Genomic DNA, 17,460 nt, shown 5'->3' with positions numbered 1-17,460 from the left:
TACAAAGCACCTTCCCCTGTTACCACCCACAAACGGCACTATCTGTCACTCAAAGTAGCGCTCAGTCTTTGTGTCAAGAGCGCTCGATTCCTCATCGCAATGACTGGTTTACGCACGCGCATTGCGATGCTAACGCATGCAATTGCCCATAACGTGCGTCCATGGCTTAGTGTCCGGGTCTGAATCGGGTCCAAAGTGCTTTACTTATATTCCAAGGCAGCCATGTTTTTTTTTTTCATCAGAAGGAACATTCTTGTAGTGATATCCTAGTTCACGTACCTTTCTTCAAACAGACTGGTATCTAGGGGCCTTCCTAGATACCAGCCTATTTAAAGAGACATAGGGCTCCACCTCAGTGCATAAAGATACATGAATTAGGTAATCACTACTTTGCTTATTGCGTGGTATTACAATTGGCGTCACAAACAGGATGCAATTGATTTACTATTTCACTTCTCCTAGATCACAGTACTGTCATTCTCCTCTCTAAAGGGTTAACAGTTGCCATATACTTATTTGGAGCATTGCTGTCTAGCGTCCTCACTAAATGTATACTTTTATGTCTCTATATTTTAATATGAGGACTTCTGCATCTGGCTATGGTCAATATTTCGCTTAAATATGAAAATCCTTTTCAATGTAACAGCACGTTTCTGATTTGTAGTTGGTACTGTACCTGTATTCCTCTATTAATATTGATGGGTCTCCGTTGCTATGTGTGAGAGGCAGGGCTGGCTCTTGAGGCGTTCGACCAGTGCGGTCGAACAGGGGCGCCACCCCCCCCCCACTGCCGCATCTGCACGACTGTGCCGGACTCCGGAGAAGCTGAATGGATGCCGCGCGCATGCTCGCAGCATCCATTCAGTACAGGGAGAGAGCTGGGGGCAGCCCAGCTACTGACACTCCCAGCCTTACGTTACGCAGGAGACCTGCCATGCGGGCACGCCCCAATAGAACATCATTTAGGGGGTGTGGCCTATAGTAATTTTGTCACACCCCATTGTAGTTAATCTGGTACAATATAATGCATACGCCATTTATTACCAGTTATTTAACTATCAGTATTTAGTATATATATATTTATAAAGGGGCTCAGGTCATGAATTCTCTAATGGTTAGCCAAGCCTCTGTGGTGGCTGGTCACACCCCTACTGGAGGCTGGTCATACGCCTTAAGCATGGGCCCCTACCACTGCCCTTTATGCCCCAGTCTGACACTGGGTGTGATAAAACCTATATTGCACAGTGTGGCCGGGTAGCAGCCCTTAGCCAGTTACCCCGCTTCCCCCACGTGGACAAAATGGTAGCTGCAGCACTGAAGAGGTTAAGCTTTGCTTTAAACATAATTCCAGCGCCAGGCGCAATGTATTAAATGTATATGTGCTGCAGCCAGGGCCCCCTCAAGCGGCAGTGGCAAGGGAATGGTAAAAAATCCGGTGCCGAGGGAAGTCAGCGAGGTGCCCGGGCCTTGTGCAAATGTGTTCCATTGTGTTATGTGTGTGTTAACCTGCAGTGAACTGCACAGAGGGACAGTGCATAATTACAGATAGCTGCTGAAGCCGGTACAATTGTCCCAGACTGCAGGGCTACAAGTGTGCATAGAGCTGCACTGGGGGAGTAGGAGAACCAGCTCAATGTGGCAATTCAAGCAGGGGCCCTGCAGTCTCAGATTGCAGAGCTGTGTTAGGAAAGCCCAGCGCTGCATGTAAAGAAATAAATGTAAAATGAAAAGTATTAACCCATGTTATTGTGCTGCAATACATTAGTATACAAAAGGCTGGCGCAGAGCACTAGGCACCGACTATATAATATTAGGGATGGGCGCCGGACCATTTTTGCTGGAGTTGGATTTGGCTCTGATTCGTCGTCCGGCTTTGGATTTGGATTTTTTACAAAAATTGACAAAAGAAAGCTAAAATCACATAATTTGGGCTTTTTTTGTTCCTAGAGTATTAATAACCTCTATAACACTAATTTCCAGTCATTTACAGTAAATTTAGACCACCTCACAGCTTATAATATTATTTTCATCGTTATTGTCCAAATGTTGCGTTGAGCTGACTGGTTACTAAGCGACAGAGCAGCGGCACAATGGCACAGACACCACAGTTTAAAGCATACAGTATCTATGAAACATTACCACACAGCAGAGGCAGAAATGAAAGGTAGTACAAGATGAAATTGTCCTTTGGCCCTCCCACCCACCCTTATGTTGGATATTAAAAAGGACATCCTCAATTTAACAAACCAAACACTTCAGCGCCAGGGACTGCAACTTTTGTGGCTGAAGTGCATGGTTTGTTTGGGGCCCCACAATACAAGCTACCAATCGGCTTAAGGCAACAGCTCTACAGTGGCAAGATGTCATTGTCATTGCCATCCTCACCCTCCTCAGTGTGTACATCATCCTCACACAATACTAATTCATCCCCTATGGCATCCACCATTAAAGAAGATTCTGTACTGTCACGAAATTGCCGGGAAAGGTTTTCCTCATGGAATTTCCAGTTCATTTTGATGAACATCATCTTTTCCACATTTTGAGGAAGTAGCCTCCTACACCATTCGCTCACAAGGTTCCCAACTGTGCTGAAAACTGTCTCTGAGTACACACTGGAGGGTGGGCAGCTTAAGTAATGCAAAGTCAGTTCATACAAGGGCCTCCAAATTTCCTTTTTTTCCTTCCAGTACTCGAAGAGACACTGTGACATGTCTATTTTTACGATGTCATGAAAATAATCCTCCACCTTTCTTTGGGTGGTGATCGTATCAGAAGGAGTTATGGTAGATGTGTCACTAATGTTGGCCAATTCTTTTAGACCCGACCAGTTGTCAAAATGTATGGTTGACTTATCTGCATCACCACTGGGTCTTTTGGGAAAGCTGATTTTTCTGGCTGCTGCTGAAGAAATTGAAGGAGGAGACATCGTAGTGCTAGTGACACTTGCCCACTTGCTCACCAGTAGCTCTTTGCATCTTTTAAGATCTGGGCCAGTTGGAAAGAAAGACACAGCATATGACTTAAACCTAGGATCAAGCACGATTGCTAAAATGTAGTAATCGGATTTCAAGATCATGGCCACCCGTGGATCCTGGCGAAGATCTACAAGTCTGGCATACTTTGCGGATTCGCTTTGTTTAATCTCCAGATGATTTTCCAAAAGACTAATTAGGGGAATCACCTGACTCAAGCTAGCAGTGTCAGCACTCACTTCACATGTGGCTACTTCAAATGGTTTGAGCACCTTGCACAAGATAGAAAGTACTCTCCACTGTGTTGGGCTAAGGTACATTCCCCCTCCTCTCCCAATATCATGGCTTGTCGTATAGCTAAGGATTGCTTTTTGCTGTTCATCCATCCGCTGAAGCATAAAGGGTGGAGTTCCACCTTGTTACCACCTCTTGCTTCAGTTGATGGCAAGGCAAATAAAAGTGTTCTTGCAGGTGCTGCAATCTCCTGCATGCTGTTGCTGAATGCCGAAAGTTTCCCGAAATTTTTCGTGCCACTGACAGCATTTCCTGCACGACCCTGTTATTTTTTTATTTTTTTTAAAAACCTGCACCACTAAGTTGATTGTGTGAGCAAAACAGGGGATGTGTTGAAATTCACCCAGCTGTTATGCTCTCACAATATTTGTGGCATTGTCAGAAATCACAAATCCTGAGGAGAGTCCAAGTGGGGTAAGCCATGTTTCTATGACATCTCTTAGTTTTTCTAAGAGGTTGTCAGCAGTATGCCTCTATTGAATCCGTTGATAAACAGAGTTGCCTGCCTCTGAATGAGCTGGCATTGTTTGTTACATACTGTTTCTGCTGCTGAAGGTGGTTCACTCACTCAGTGGGCTTGCACAGTCATGTAATCTTTAGTTTGCCCACTACCGCTTGTCCACATATCTGTGGTTAAGTGGACAATGTCATTTTGTAGGGCATTAATTAGGTTCTTTTTAACGTCCTGGTACAGCCGAGGAATGGCTTTTAGGGTAAAATGAAACAGAGATGGAATTTGGTACCAGGGACACAGGACCTCAATTAACTGTGTAAAACCAACTGCATTAATTGTGGATATCGGATGCAGATCTAATACTAGCATAACCATCATGGCATCAGTGATCCGCTGTCATACTTGCTTCCCCTTGCAAAGGATTGTTTAACAATTAATTGTTTTGTTAAACTACTACTCGTAGTCTTCTTGGTCCACTTCTGGGATGAAGATCCACCCCCAGCAGCAGTGGCAGTAGCAGCAGGCCTAGCGCTCAAGGATTCTTGTGAGGAGTCCTGGAAAGGGGATGAGTCACCTAGTAAAATGGAAGCCGGACTACCTCTGATCATTACTGAGGATATTGAGGATGAAGGTGTTGGCGGTGGAGATTATAGATGCTGGGATCTAGTAGAGAGAAGGGAGCTAGCTGATGCTGGACTGCTTGTTGTTATGTTTTTAGCACCAGTTTCTGATGTTATAAAATGCTTGTAATGAGCTTGCTGCAGATGACGTGGTAGAGTGGAGGTACCTAAATGTTTAACGTCCCTACCTCTACTTACTGTGGTTCCACAATGGCTACATATGGCTTGACGAATGTTGCCATGATTTGGGTAAAAATAATTCCAGACATACTGTAAGAGGTGGATTTGTTGGTCCTATGCCCAGGCATGACAATGGTCTTCTTCTTATCATGGCCAAGAGCTGCTTCCACCGGTTCCTGACTTACACAAAAAATATCCTCATCCTCAATATCCTCATTAGTGCCAGCATCACCTACAGAAATACCCCCCTCATCCTCTTGCAATTCCATGGTGGCATCCTTAATTTCTATGTCATCAGTAATACTTATGCTGCTCATCCCCACTAATACAGAGGGAGCAGAAACTGTGGAAGGCGGCTTCTGTGAAAGTTGAGGCTCACACATAGCACTCATGGACACCCTTAGACTCTCCTCAGGGATTTCTGACATTTGTGTTTCTGAACGCACAGTTTGCTCTACTGCCTTAGTGAATTTCAGTTTTTCTACACTTCTGCGAAAAGCTCTTTCATTGTCATGAGAGGCAGAACCATCACTAAGAAATAAAGGCCAAGGCCTGAGCCTTTCCTTGCCATTGCGTGTGGTGAATGATATGTTGCCAATTTTATGTTCTTCTGCACTAACCTTTAGAGGATTTTTTGTGTTTACCCGTGTGAAATCTCAATTTTTGGATTTCAGATACCATAATTTATTGAAGCCTCTACGTCCTTGAGCATCAGCTTTAGATGATAGTGAATGACTAGTATCGTCATCATGACTGGTTCCAGCAGCTGCACTGCCAGTATATTCTTGCTGCTTCTGCTCTACATTCAGTTAGTTGTCGTGATCCATATTGAGGAAAACACACAGAAGGCTACTGCCCAAGAAGTCACGGTGCTTATGCACACAGAGGGCTACTGCCCAAGGAGTCACGGTGCTTATACACACAGAGGGCTACTGCCCAATTAGTCATGGTGCTTATACACACAGAGGGCTACTGCCAAAGAAGTCATGGTGCTTATACACACAGAGGGTTATTGCCCAAGGAGTCACGGTGCTTATACACACAGAGGCCTACTGCCCAAGAAGTCACGGTGCTTATACACACAGTGGGCTACTGCCCAAGAAGTCATGGTGCTTATACACACAGAGGGCTACTGCCCAAGAAGTCACGGTGCTTATACACACAGAGGGCTACTGCCCAAGAAGTCACAGTGCTTATACACACAGAGGGCTACTGCCCAATTAGTCACGGTGCTTATACACACAGAGGGCTCCGGCCCAATTAGTCACAGTGCTTATACACACAGAGGGCTACTGCCCAATTAGTCATGGTGCTTATACGCACAGAGGGCTATTGCCCAAGGAGTCACGGTGCTTATACACACAGATGGCTACTGCCCAAGGAGTCACGGTGCTTATACACACAGAGGGCTATTGCCCAAGGAGTCACGGTGCTTATACACACAGAGGGTTATTGCCCAAGGAGTCACGGTGCTTATACACACAGAGGGCTATTGCCCAAGAAGTCACAGTGCTTATACACACAGAGGGCTACTGCCCAAGGAGTCACGGTGCTTATACACACAGAGGGCTACTGCCCAAGAAGTCACGGTGCTTATACACACAGAGGGCTACTGCCCAAGAAGTCACGGTGCTTATACGCACAGAGGGCTACTGCACAAGGAGTCACGGTGCTTATACACACAGAGGGCTATTGTCCAAGGAGTCACGGTGCTTATACACACAGAGGGCTATTGCCCAAGGAGTCACAGTGCTTATACACACAGAGGGCTATTGCCCAAGGAGTCACGGTGCTTATACACACAGAGGGCTACTGCCCAATTAGTCACAGTACTTATACACACAGAGGGCTACTGCCCAAGGAGTCACAGTGCTTATACACACAGAGGGCTACTGCCCAAGAAACCAAGGTGCTTATACACACAGAGGGCTATTGCCCAAGGAGTCACGGTGCTTATGCTCACAGAGGGCTACTGCCCAAGAAGTCATGGTGCTTATACACACAGAGGGCTATTGCCCAAGGAGTCACGGTGCTTATACACACAGAGGGCTATTGCCCAATTAGTCACGGTGCTTATACACACAGAGGGCTCCGGCCCAATTAGTCACAGTGCTTATACACACAGAGGGCTCCGGCCCAATTAGTCACAGTGCTTATACACACAGAGGGCTACTGCCCAATTAGTCATGGTGCTTATACGCACAGAGGGCTACTGCCCAAGGAGTCACGGTGCTTATACACACAGATGGCTACTGCCCAAGGAGTCACGGTGCTTATACACACAGATGGCTACTGCCCAAGGAGTCACGGTGCTTATACACACAGAGGGCTATTGCCCAAGGAGTCACGGTGCTTATACACACAGAGGGTTATTGCCCAAGGAGTCACGGTGCTTATACACACAGAGGGCTATTGCCCAAGAAGTCACAGTGCTTATACACACAGAGGGCTATTGCCCAAGGAGTCACGGTGCTTATACACACAGATGGGTTATTGCCCAAGGAGTCATGGTGCTTATACGCACAGAGGGCTACTGCCCAAGAAGTCACGGTGCTTATACACACAGAGGGCTACTGCCCAAGAAGTCACGGTGCTTATACACACAGAGGGCTACTGCCCAAGAAGTCACGGTGCTTATACGCACAGAGGGCTACTGCCCAAGGAGTCACGGTGCTTATACACACACAAGGCTATTGTCCAAGGAGTCACGGTGCTTATACACACAGAGGGCTATTGCCCAAGGAGTCACGGTGCTTATACACACAGAGGGCTACTGCCCAATTAGTCATGGTGCTTATACGCACAGAGGGCTACTGCCCAAGGAGTCACGGTGCTTATACACACAGATGGCTACTGCCCAAGGAGTCACGGTGCTTATACACACAGATGGCTACTGCCCAAGGAGTCACGGTGCTTATACACACAGAGGGCTATTGCCCAAGGAGTCACGGTGCTTATACACACAGAGGGTTATTGCCCAAGGAGTCACGGTGCTTATACACACAGAGGGCTATTGCCCAAGAAGTCACAGTGCTTATACACACAGAGGGCTATTGCCCAAGGAGTCACGGTGCTTATACACACAGATGGGTTATTGCCCAAGGAGTCATGGTGCTTATACGCACAGAGGGCTACTGCCCAAGAAGTCACGGTGCTTATACACACAGAGGGCTACTGCCCAAGAAGTCACGGTGCTTATACACACAGAGGGCTACTGCCCAAGAAGTCACGGTGCTTATACGCACAGAGGGCTACTGCCCAAGGAGTCACGGTGCTTATACACACACAGGGCTATTGTCCAAGGAGTCACGGTGCTTATACACACAGAGGGCTATTGCCCAAGGAGTCACAGTGCTTATACACACAGAGGGCTATTGCCCAAGGAGTCATGGTGCTTATACACACAGAGGGCTACTGCCCAATTAGTCACAGTACTTATACACACAGAGGGCTACTGCCCAAGGAGTCACAGTGCTTATACACACAGAGGGCTACTGCCCAAGAAACCAAGGTGCTTATACACACAGAGGGCTATTGCCCAAGGAGTCACGGTGCTTATGCTCACAGAGGGCTACTGCCCAAGGAGTCATGGTGCTTATACACACAGAGGGCTATTGCCCAAGGAGTCACGGTGCTTATACACACAGAGGGCTATTGCCCAAGGAGTCACGGTGCTTATATACACAGAGGGTTATTGCCCAAGGAGTCATGGTGCTTATACACAGAGAGGGCTATTGCGCAAGGAGTCACGGTGCTTATATACACAGAGGGCTAATGCCCAATTAGTCACGATGCTTATACACACAGAGTGGTATTGCCCAAGGAGTCACTGTGCTTATACACACAGAGGGCTACTGCCCAATTAGTCACAGTGCTTATACACACAGAGGGCTACTGCCCAATTAGTCATGGTGCTTATACGCACAGAGGGCTATTGCCCAAGGAGTCACGGTGCTTATACACACAGAGGGCTATTGCCCAAGGAGTCACGGTGCTTATACACACAGAGCGTTATTGCCCAAGGAGTCACGGTGCTTATACGCACAGAGGGCTACTGCCCAAGAAGTCACGGTGCTTATACACACAGAGGGCTACTGCCCAAGAAGTCACGGTGCTTATACACACAGAGGGCTACTGCCCAAGAAGTCACGGTGCTTATACACACAGAGGGCTATTGCCCAAGGAGTCACGGTGCTTATACACACAGAGGGCTATTGCCCAAGGAGTCACGGTGCTTATACACACAGAGGGCTATTGCCCAAGGAGTCACGGTGCTTATATACACAGAGGTTTATTGCCCAAGGAGTCATGGTGCTTATACACAGAGAGGGCTATTGCGCAAGGAGTCACGGTGCTTATACACACAGAGGGCTATTGCCCAAGGAGTCACGGTGCTTATATACACAGAGGGCTATTGCCCAATTATTCACGGTGCTTATACACATAGAGGGCTACTGCCCAAGAAGTCATGGTGCTTATACACACAGAGTGGTATTGCCCAAGGAGTCACGGTGCTTATACACACAGAGGGCTCCGGCCCAATTAGTCACAGTGCTTATACACACAGAGGGCTACTGCCCAATTAGTCATGGTGCTTATACGCACAGAGGGCTATTGCCCAAGGAGTCACGGTGCTTATACACACAGATGGCTACTGCCCAAGGAGTCACGGTGCTTATACACACAGAGGGCTATTGCCCAAGGAGTCACGGTGCTTATACACACAGAGCGTTATTGCCCAAGGAGTCACGGTGCTTATACACACAGAGGGCTATTGCCCAAGAAGTCACAGTGCTTATACACACAGAGGGCTATTGCCCAAGGAGTCACAGTGCTTATACACACAGAGGGTTATTGCCCAAGGAGTCATGGTGCTTATACGCACAGAGGGCTACTGCCCAAGAAGTCACGGTGCTTATACACACAGAGGGCTACTGCCCAAGAAGTCACGGTGCTTATACACACAGAGGGCTACTGCCCAAGAAGTCACGGTGCTTATACGCACAGAGGGCTACTGCCCAAGGAGTCACGGTGCTTATACACACAGAGGGCTATTGTCCAAGGAGTCACGGTGCTTATACACACAGAGGGCTATTGCCCAAGGAGTCACAGTGCTTATACACACAGAGGGCTATTGCCCAAGGAGTCACGGTGCTTATACACACAGAGGGCTACTGCCCAATTAGTCACAGTACTTATACACACAGAGGGCTGCTGCCCAAGGAGTCACAGTGCTTATACACACAGAGGGCTACTGCCCAAGAAACCAAGGTGCTTATACACACAGAGGGCTATTGCCCAAGGAGTCACGGTGCTTATGCTCACAGAGGGCTACTGCCCAAGAAGTCATGGTGCTTATACACACAGAGGGCTATTGCCCAAGGAGTCACGGTGCTTATACACACAGAGGGCTATTGCCCAAGGAGTCACGGTGCTTATATACACAGAGGGTTATTGCCCAAGGAGTCATGGTGCTTATACACAGAGAGGGCTATTGCGCAAGGAGTCACGGTGCTTATACACACAGAGGGCTATTGCCCAAGGAGTCACGGTGCTTATATACACAGAGGGTTATTGCCCAAGGAGTCATGGTGCTTATACACAGAGAGGGCTATTGCGCAAGGAGTCACGGTGCTTATATACACAGAGGGCTATTGCCCAATTAGTCACGGTGCTTATACACACAGAGGGCTACTGCCCAAGAAGTCATGGTGCTTATACACACAGAGTGGTATTGCCCAAGGAGTCACGGTGCTTATGCACACAGAGGGCTACTGCCCAAGAAGTCACGGTGCTTATACACACAGAGGGCTACTGCCCAAGGAGTCACGGTGCTTATGCACACAGAGGGCTATTGCCCAAGGAGTCATGGTGCTTATACACACAGAGGGCTTTTGCCCAAGGAGTCACGGTGCTTATACACACAGAGGCCTACTGCCCAAGGAGTCACGGTGCTTATACACACAGAGGGCTATTGCCCAAGGAGTCACGGTGCTTATACACACAGAGGGCTGTTGCCCAAGGAGTCACGGTGCATATACACACAGAGGGCTATTGCCCAAGGAGTCACAGTGCTTATACACACAGAGGGCTATTGCCCAAGGAGTCACGGTGCTTATATACACAGAGGGCTGTGGCCCAAGGAGTCACGGTGCTTATATACACAGAGGGCTATTGCCCAAGGAGTCACTGTGCTTATACACACAGAGGGCTACTGCCCAAGGAGTCACGGTGCTTATACACACAGAGGGCTCCGGCCCAATTAGTCACAGTGCTTATACACACAGAGGGCTACTGCCCAATTAGTCATGGTGCTTATACGCACAGAGGGCTATTGTCCAAGGAGTCACGGTGTTTATACACACAGATGGCTACTGCCCAAGGAGTCACGGTGCTTATACACACAGAGGGCTATTGCCCAAGGGGTCACGGTGCTTATACACAAAGAGGGCTACTGCCCAAGGAGTCACAGTGCTTATACACACAGAGGGCTACTGCCCAAGGAGTCACAGTGCTTATACACACAGAGGGCTACTGCCCAAGAAACCAAGGTGCTTATACACACAGAGGGCTATTGCCCAAGGAGTCACGGTGCTTATACACACAGAGGGCTGTTGCCCAAGGAGTCACGGTGCTTATACACACAGAGGGCTATTGCCCAAGGAGTCACAGTGCTTATACACACAGAGGGCTATTGCCCAAGGAGTCACGGTGCTTATATACACAGAGGGCTGTTGCCCAAGGAGTCACGGTGCTTATATACACAGAGGGCTATTGCCCAAGGAGTCACGGTGCTTATACACAAAAGGGCTTTTGCCCAAGGAGTCATGGTGCTTATACACACAGAGGGCTATTTCCCAAGGAGTCACGGTGCTTATATACACAGAGGGCTATTGCCCAAGGAGTCACGGTGCTTATACACACAGAGGGCTACTGCCCAAGAAGTCACGGTGCTAATATACACTATATAGTAGCAACAGTACACTACACAGTGGGATACAGCACAAATATATATATATATATATATATATTAGGGGTGAGCGGGTTCGGATTTCTGAAATCCGAACCCCCCCGAGCCCCCCCGATCCGAGTCCGATCCGAGTCAGGCTCGACTTTTCCCGCCTGACTCGGATCTGAAATCGAGGCAAAACGTCATCATCCCGCCTTCCGAGTCTCGCGGGTTTTGGATCCTATATAAGGTACCCGCGTCGGCGCCATTTTCTCACTCGGCTGTGGACAGTGAAGAGGGAGGGTGGGAGTTAGGGCTGTGTAGTGTAGTGTAGTGTAGTGTAGTGCTGCTGTTGTCCACTACTTCAAAGTCCATAGGGGCTGGCTGTGTTGTGCTGTGCTGCTGTTGTTAATAGGGGCTGTGTCCACTACTTCAAAGTCCATAGGGGCTGGCTGGACTGTGTTGTGCAGTCAGTTCTCCATAGGGGCTGTGTCCACTCCAAAGTCCTGTGCAGTGTCCCAGTCCTAAAGGAGTGCTGTAGTGTTGTCCAGGGGGTGCTCTGTCCATCAGGGGTGCTCCCCCCAAGTGCTAAAAAAATAATATATTTTCTGTGTTTGTGAATTGTGTGCGCAGTAGCCGCACGTGCATCAACAAAGTAGTGCCAAGCGTGCGCCTGTGTCATAAGTAAAGGGCCGGCTGGCTTGACCGTTAAAGGGTGCTGTAACCCCCGAAAGTACACTCCAGTCCAAACCAAAAAAAAATTATTTTCTGTGTTTGTGAATTGTGTGCGCAGTAGCCGCACGTGCATCAACAAAGTAGTGCCAAGCGTGCGCCTGTGTCATAAGTAAAGGGCCGGCTGGCTTGACCGTTAAGGGTGCTGTAACCCCCGAAAGTACACTCCAGTCCAAACCAAAAAAAAAATTATTTTCTGTGTTTGTGAATTGTGTGCGCAGTAGCCGCACGTGCATCAACAAAGTAGTGCCAAGCGTGCGCCTGTGTCATAAGTAAAGGGCCGGCTGGCTTGACCGTTAAGGGTGCTGTAACCCCCGAAAGTACACTCCAGTCCAAACCAAAAAAAAAATTATTTTCTGTGTTTGTGAATTGTGTGCGCAGTAGCCGCACGTGCATCAACAAAGTAGTGCCAAGCGTGCACCTGTGTCATAAGTAAAGGGCCGGCTGGCTTGACCGTTAAAGGGTGCTGTAACCCCCAAAGTACACTCCAGTCCAAACCAAAAAAAAAATTATTTTCTGTGTTTGTGAATTGTGTGCGCAGTAGCCGCACGTGCATCAACAAAGTAGTGCCAAGCGTGCGCCTGTGTCATAAGTAAAGGGCCGGCTGGCTTGACCGTTAAAGGGTGCTGTAACCCCCGAAAGTACACTCCAGTCCAAACCAAAAAAAAATTATTTTCTGTGTTTGTGAATTGTGTGCGCAGTAGCCGCACGTGCATCAACAAAGTAGTGCCAAGCGTGCGCCTGTGTCATAAGTAAAGGGCCGGCTGGCTTGACCGTTAAGGGTGCTGTAACCCCCGAAAGTACACTCCAGTCCAAACCAAAAAAAAAATTATTTTCTGTGTTTGTGAATTGTGTGCGCAGTAGCCGCACGTGCATCAACAAAGTAGTGCCAAGCGTGCGCCTGTGTCATAAGTAAAGGGCCGGCTGGCTTGACCGTTAAGGGTGCTGTAACCCCCAAAAGTACACTCCAGTCCAAACCAAAAAAAAAATTATTTTCTGTGTTTGTGAATTGTGTGCGCAGTAGCCGCACGTGCATCAACAAAGTAGTGCCAAGCGTGCACCTGTGTCATAAGTAAAGGGCCGGCTGGCTTGACCGTTAAGGGTGCTGTAACCCCCGAAAGTACACTCCAGTCCAAACCAAAAAAAAAATTATTTTCTGTGTTTGTGAATTGTGTGCGCAGTAGCCGCACGTGCATCAACAAAGTAGTGCCAAGCGTGCGCCTGTGTCATAAGTAAAGGGCCGGCTGGCTTGACCGTTAAGGGTGCTGTAACCCCCGAAAGTACACTCCAGTCCAAACCAAAAAAAAAATTATTTTCTGTGTTTGTGAATTGTGTGCGCAGTAGCCGCACGTGCATCAACAAAGTAGTGCCAAGCGTGCGCCTGTGTCATAAGTAAAGGGCCGGCTGGCTTGACCGTTAAAGGGTGCTGTAACCCCTAAAGTACACTCCAGTCCAAACCAAAAAAAAAATTATTTTCTGTGTTTGTGAATTGTGTGCGCAGTAGCCGCACGTGCATCAACAAAGTAGTGCCAAGCGTGCACCTGTGTCATAAGTAAAGGGCCGGCTGGCTTGACCGTTAAAGGGTGCTGTAACCCCCGAAAGTACACTCCAGTCCAAACCAAAAAAAAATTATTTTCTGTGTTTGTGAATTGTGTGCGCAGTAGCCGCACGTGCATCAACAATGTAGTGCCAAGCGTGCGCCTGTGTCATAAGTAAAGGGCCGGCTGGCTTGACCGTTAAAGGGTGCTGTAACCCACAAAGTACACTCCAGTCCAAACCAAAAAAAATATTATTTTCTGTGTTTAGCCGCACGTATATATCAAATCGATATAACATAAATAGAGGACCAAACTTTCTCCGATAAAAATAAAATAGAGAAAGATCAAGAACCACTTCCTCCTAGTGCTGAAGCTGCTGCCACTTGTCATGACATAGACGATAACATGCCATCAACGTCGTCTGCCAAGGCCGATGCCCAATGTCATAGTAGAGGGCACATACAATCCCAAATGGCAAAGTTCAGGAAAATGACCTTGAAAAAGACATTTAAATCAGCTGAAGAGAAACGTAAACTTGCCAATATGCCATTTACGACACGGAGTGGCAAGGAACGGCTAAGGTCGATCCCTAGTATGTTCATGACTAGTGGTTCAGCTTCACATGACGATGGAAGCCCTCCTCCCACTAAAAAAATCAAAAGAGTTAAGCTGGCAAAAGCACAGCGAAGAACTGTGCTTTCTAAGAAGATATCACAAATCCCCAAGGAGAGTCCAAGTGTGGTGGTGGTTGCGATGCCTGACCTTCCCAGCACTGGACGGGAAGAGGTGGCTCTTTCCACCATTTGCACGCCCCCTGCAAGTGCTGAAAGGAGCACCCACAGTCCACTTGCTGATATGCAAATTGAAGATGTCACTGTTGAAGTACAACAGGATGAGGATACTGGTGTAGCTGGCGCTGAGGAGGAAGTTGGCGAGGAGGATTCTGATGGTGATGTGGTTTGTTTAAATCAGGCTCCGGGGGAGACAGTTGTTGTCCGTGGGATGAAAAAGCCCATCACGGTCATGCCTGGGCAGAAGACCAAACATTCCACCTCTTTGGTCTGGCAATATTTCTATCCAAATCCGGACAACAACTGTCTTGCCATATGTACCATATGTAAAGGTGAAATAAGTAGGGGTAGGGACGTCAACCACCTAGGAACATCCTCCCTTATACGGCACCTGCAGCGCGTTCATAAAAAGTTACTGTCAAGTTCAGAAACTTTGGCTAAGACCGTAAGCAGTCCAGGGACACCTAAATCCCGTTGTCCTGTTGTATCCAAGCGCCTGCAAACCACACCGTCAACTCCCTCCTCGTCAATTTCCTCCTTAGTCAGGATCGGAAGTAGTCCTGCAGGCCATGTCACTGGCATGACTGACTCTCCTATCCGGGATTCCTCTGGAGGATCCTGCATTGCTACGCCTACTGCTGCCGCTGCTGCTGTTGCTGCTGCTGGGAGTCGTTCATCATCCCAGAGAGGAAGTAGGAACACCACTACTTTTACTAAACAATTGACCCTCCAACAGTCCTTAGCGAGGAGGATGAAGTACGACAGCAGTCATCCTGAAGCAAAACGTATAACTGAGGCCTTGACTGCTATGTTGGTGTTAGACGTGCGTCCGGTATCCGCCATTAGTGCAGTGGGATTTAGACAATTGATGGAGGTAGTGTGTCCCCGGTTCCAAATCCCGTCTAGATTCCACTTCACTAGGCAGGCGATACCGAGACTGTACAGAAACGTCAGAAAAAGTGTCCTCAGTGTCCTGAAAAATGCCGTTGTACACAATGTCCACTTAACCACGGACATGTGGACAAGTGGAACAGGGCAGACTAAGGACTATATGACTGTGACAGCCCACTGGGTAGATGTATCACCTTACGCAGCAACAGCAGCAGCGTCACCAGTAGCAGCATCTCAGAAACGCCAGCTCGTTACAAGGCAGGCTACGCTGTGTATCACCGGTTTCAGTAAGAGGCACACCGCCGACAACCTCTTAGAGAAACTGAGGGAAATCATCGCCCAGTGGCTTACCCCACTTAGACTCTCCTGGGGATTTGTGATATCTGACAACGCCACCAATATTGTGCGGGCATTACATCTGGGCAAATTCCAGCACGTCCCATGTTTTGCTCACACAATAAACTTGGTGGTGCAGAATTTTCTGAAAAGCGACAGGGGCGTGCAGGAGACGCTTTGGGTGGCCCGAAAAATTTCTGGCCACTTTCGCCATTCAGCGACTGCGTGCCGAAGACTGGAGCGCCAGCAAACACTCTTGAACCTGCCCCGCCATCACCTGAAGCAAGAGGTTGTGACGCGGTGGAACTCAACCCTCTATATGCTTCAGAGGATGGAGGAGCAGCAAAAGGCCATACAAGCCTATACATCCACCTATGACATAGGCAAAGGAGGGGGTATGCACCTGACTCAAGCGCAGTGGAGAATGATTTCCGTGTTGTGCAAGGTTCTCCAGCCCTTCGAACTTGCCACACGTGAAGTCAGTTCAGACACAGCCAGCTTGAGTCAGGTCATTCCCCTCATCAGGCTTTTGCAGAAGCAGCTGGAGAAAGTGAAGGAGGAGCTAAGACGGAGCGATTCCGCTCGGCATGTGGGACTTGTGGATGAAGCCCTTCATTCGCTTTGCCAGGATTCCAGGGTGGTCAATCTGTTGAAATCAGACCACTACGTTTTGGCCACCGTGCTCGATCCTAGGTTTAAAGCCTATTTGGTGTCTCTCTTTCCGGCCGACACAAGCCTGCAGAGGTGCAAAGACCTGCTGGTGAACACACTGTCAGCTAAAGCGGAACGTGACACGTTAACGGCTCCTTCTTCATTTTCTCCCGCAACTGGGGCTGCCAGGAAAAAACTTAGGTATCCTAAGCAACCCGCTGGCGGTGATGCAGGGCAGGCAGGACCAAGTTTGGACATCTGGTCTGGACTGAAGGACCTGGCAACAATTTCTGACATGTCTACTGTCACTGCATATGATACTGTCACCATTGACAGAATGGTGGAGGATTACATCGGTGACAGCATCCAAGTAGGCATGTCAGACAGTCCATACCTGTACTGGCAGGAAAAAGAGGCAATTTGGAGGCCCCTGTACAAACTGGCTCTATTTTACCTGAGTTGCCCCCCCTCCAGTGTGTACTCCGAAAGAGTGTTTAGTGCAGCCGGGAACCTTGTCAGCGAAAGGCGTAGGAGGTTGCTTCCACAGAATGTGGAGAAGATGATGTTCATCAAAATGAATTATCAGCTCTTCCAGGGAGACCAGCCTCCAGAAGGTACAGAGGGACCTGTGGTGGTGGATTCAAGTGGGGACGAGTTAATACTTTGTGAGGATGAGGATGTACACACTGAAGAGGGTGAGGAATCGGTGGATGAGGAGGATGAGGATGACATCTTGCCTCCGTAGAGCCAGTTTGTGCAGGGACACATTAATTGCCAGCTTGTTTTGTGGGGGCCCAAACGAACCAATCATTTCAGCCACAGTTGTGTGGCAAACCCTGGCGCTGAAATGATTGGTTTGTTAAAGTGTGCATGTCCTGTTTATACAACATAAGGGTGGGTGGGAGGGCCCAAGGACAATTCCATCTTGCACTTCTTTTTTTTCTTTGCATTATGTACAGTTTGGGGCCTAGTTTTTCAAACTGCCATCCTGTCTGCCACTGCAGTTTCACGCCTAGATGGGTCACGTGTTTGTGCCGCCCACTCGTGTCGCT

Source organism: Taudactylus pleione, unplaced genomic scaffold, assembly GCF_031769625.1.
Source record: "Taudactylus pleione unplaced genomic scaffold, aTauple2 ptg000537l, whole genome shotgun sequence".
In the NCBI taxonomy this organism is placed as follows: Eukaryota; Metazoa; Chordata; class Amphibia; order Anura; family Myobatrachidae; genus Taudactylus; species Taudactylus pleione.
The sequence above is the reverse complement of the archived record's forward strand: the minus strand, read 5'-3'. Positions refer to the sequence as shown.